The following is a 3,342-nucleotide window of genomic DNA, read 5'->3' on the forward strand; positions in this document are numbered from 1 at the left end:
CCTGCCGCCACCTGCTCGGGCAGGCAGGCCGTTTCTGACCGGGGCCCCGCCCCCATCCCCCGGAATGCTGCAGGCCCCCCCGCTGCCCAATGCAGATGCTGTCAGCCTGCGGCACCCTCATTAGCCCACGGAGGTGGGGTGCCGTCAGCCCCGAGCCAGAATCTCCTGCCTCGCCCTGTGGTCGGCCAGCCCGGTGCAGCCCTGAGCTGCCCCTCTCACCACCGCAGTGGGCGCCACTGCCTGGCGGGAGCCCAGCCCCCTCCCCTGGAACGACTGTGGTCACAACCTCGCCGAGGGGTCGAGCGGCATCGAGGCCAATCAGCAGAGCTGCCCGCCCAGGGCTGGCCCTGAGGGCTCTGACCGGCCCTGGGAGCGGACAGCTCACATCCTGGGTGCTTCGGATCGGCGCCCCGGCCCCCACTGCCCTGGACGGCCAAACTGGCCCTGCTCACGTGGCCAACTGTGCCACCACTGCCTGGGAGTCCTCGCAGTAGTTTGCTAAGACAGCAGAGGGCCACTTCCGGGGGACGGGGGGCAGTGCCCAGCACCCAGCCGCAGGCGGCATGGCGGGGGGCGGCGGGGGGGGGGCCACTCGTGCTAGGAGACAGTGGAGCTCCCTGCAGGACGGCACCGAGGTGGCACGGGGGCCGCCAGTCACTCCTCCAGAGTACAGCTGTGGCCTGGGCCCCAGAGGCACCAGGGACCATGACAAGCTGCAGCCTCCCCGGGCAGTCGCACGCCTGGAGACAGAGCCCACTTGGCACCAGGCCCTGGCCTGCCTCCTTGGCGCCCTCGGCACTCAGTGTGCACAGAGCCACACTCCACAGCCGTTTCCTGTCGTGATCAGGGTGTGATTCTCTACTCCAGCTCCTGACTTATGAATCCAGGAGGCGGGAGGGGGAGGCGGGGCCTGGCAGGATCAGGTATTTGTCTAATGGCCCATAAATCAGGTCTCAAGGGCCCACGCTGCCTCCGGAATGTGCCTGAAGCACCGGATCCACCCGTCAGACCTGAGCGGAGGCAGGAGAGACACAGCCCCCACCCGTGCCGGCCCGGAGACCTCCCCGAGCACCCCATCTCTCTCGCAAGGTGTAGGAACAGCAGCACCACACCGCAGGGGGGCCGTGTGGAGACGGAGCGGTGCCCAGCGAGGCCCGGACCCGGCGGGACTCCTAACGGCCGCTCGTGGCAGGACCCAGTCACCGGAGGACGCCAGGGGACTCCCGGTCCCCCCAGCACTGACTCCAGAGCTCCGCTGGGGTGAGGTGGGGTGTCACCCACTCTCTCCAAGGCCTTGAAGAAACAGAAAGCTGGAATCTGATGACAGCCAGGCTCACGGGAGGACAGGCTGAGTGGGCATAGAAAGCAGTCAGCGTTGGCTGGACAATCAGTCCCAAGGGCCTGTGGAGGGCCCTTCTCTGGGGCCGGGGGTGGCATCTGTGCCCTGCAGTAAGCCACACCTGCTGGCATCTTCGGCCTCTGCACACACTGCTCCCTCCGGCTGGGCAGGGGGTCTGCCCAACACCTTCCCAGACTTCAGGGGTCAGCCTGGCCATCTCCCCCAACCCAAGCCTTGCCTGATGCCCGAGGCTGGGGCAGGTGCCTCCTCTGGGTGCCCATGGTGCCCTGTACCTCCCCTAAATTGGCACTGATTACACCAGAGGACCTGCCTTAGTTAAGCGGTGGTCACTTTCAATGGATGGATACCCACGGCTCACTGCTGTGTGCCCAGCGCTCAGAGTGATGCGCTCAGCACATCAGCGATCTCGGGCGCTAATCTGAGCTTGCTCTGTGCTGCCGTGTCCTCAAGGAAGCCTCGTGCCTCGAGCTACACCCCAGGGTCCCCATTGCCCCCTGGCACACTGGTGCCCCGCCTTGTGGCCGGGCTCCACACCGATGCACTTGCCCCTGCCCGTTTCCATCCTCCAGAAACAATGCTACACTCACCACCTCCAGCAAGCCCTCCTGACTACACAGGGTGCCCAGGGGGACAGGGCTGAGCACGCACCTCCCCTGGCTGGGCACGTGCTTCCTCTGCCCGCTCACCGGCCTAAAGGAACGAGGTCTGCACCGGGAGCCTGAGGCCCAGGTGCCAGTCCTGCCTTGACCCTAAACAAGCCCTAGGCCTGCACGAGGAAGGGCGAGCAGGCCACACGCTATGTGAAGCTTCCACCCCGCTCGGAAGGCCTGGAGAGCAGACACCCCGCACGGCCGCGGCCAGCCCCCCAGCTCAGCGCTGGAACCCGTGAGCTCCCGTCTGGGGTCCGTGGACAAGAGGTGCTGGCTGCAGGAGACGGGCCTGAGGCCTAGGCCCCACCGCTCCGCGTGCCCACCCGCCGCACGGCCTTGGGGAGGAACCGTGAGGGGCTGTGTGGCCCGAGGGGTCTCCGTGTCTGAACGAGAGCAACTGGGGCTGAGGGGGTGCAAAAAAAATAGGAAAATTGGGGGAAAAATGAGATGGGAGAAAAACTGCAGCCCCCACAAGAGAACAGCCCTCGGTGGTGAGATGCCAGCGGGGGACCCTGCCGCGGCCAGCGGGAGGAGGCGGATGCACAGCAGCCCTGCGTGGAGAAGGCCACAGACCCGAGACCCTGACCCCAGACGGTCAGTCCCCTGCGACCCTGCGGGGCCCGGCCCCCGGACAAGTGCAAAGCACACGCTCCAGAGTCCACTCTGGACACAGGGGTCACCCGCCTGCAGCCACGAACGGCGAGGGGCTGGGAGGAGGCCACACCACACATCAGGGCCGGGGACTCGGATGCGGTCTGGCCGCACAGCTTAACGATTTCAGTGACCTCCGGGGCGTGACCTTCCGTGCTGCCTGCCCCCCACCCCGTCCCCGACTTGTGTTGTCGGTAAAGCAGGCTCACAAACCTGAGGCTGACAGGCCGTGGCTCCCAGGACCTGGCCCCTGCAGGTCACCCCCGCCAGGCTGGCAGGAGGAACAGAGCGCGGCTCAACCCCGATGTCCAGCAGACTCGGGGACGTCTGATGGCCCCCAGAGTTCCCTGACCCCCAACATCCCCAGTCAGCGCTGTTCCCGCAAGGGCCTCCTCGATCGCGCCCATAGCGGACTGCCGGAACGCGGCCCCAGCGCCGCGTGCTCCGCCATCCTGGGCCCCCCATCACGTGTCTCGGGTCATTCCCGCCCCCACCTGCCACCTCCACCCGTCCCCAGAGCCACACGCTGGGCCCCGCACGCTACGACCTTGAAGAGAGTTGGAGCTGTGCCTGTCCCCAACGGGGCTGGAAGCCGCCAGCCTGCAGGGCCGAGTCTGTCTCTTCCGGAACCCCAGAGCCGGGCACGCAGCAGGCGCTCGGGGAAGGGCCGGCGAGTGAGAC

General features: G+C 67.2%; 1 protein-coding gene across 1 annotated transcript in view; it reads right to left on the reverse strand.

Moving 5' to 3' along the window:
• Nucleotides 1-3,342, reverse strand: part of RXRA (retinoid X receptor alpha) — a 27,935-nt gene that overhangs the window by 18,025 nt on the left and 6,568 nt on the right. The gene's annotated exons all lie outside the window — the stretch shown is intronic.

The sequence above is a fragment of the Pteropus alecto genome, unplaced genomic scaffold, assembly GCF_000325575.1.
Source record: "Pteropus alecto unplaced genomic scaffold, ASM32557v1 scaffold67, whole genome shotgun sequence".
Classification (NCBI taxonomy): Eukaryota; Metazoa; Chordata; class Mammalia; order Chiroptera; family Pteropodidae; genus Pteropus; species Pteropus alecto.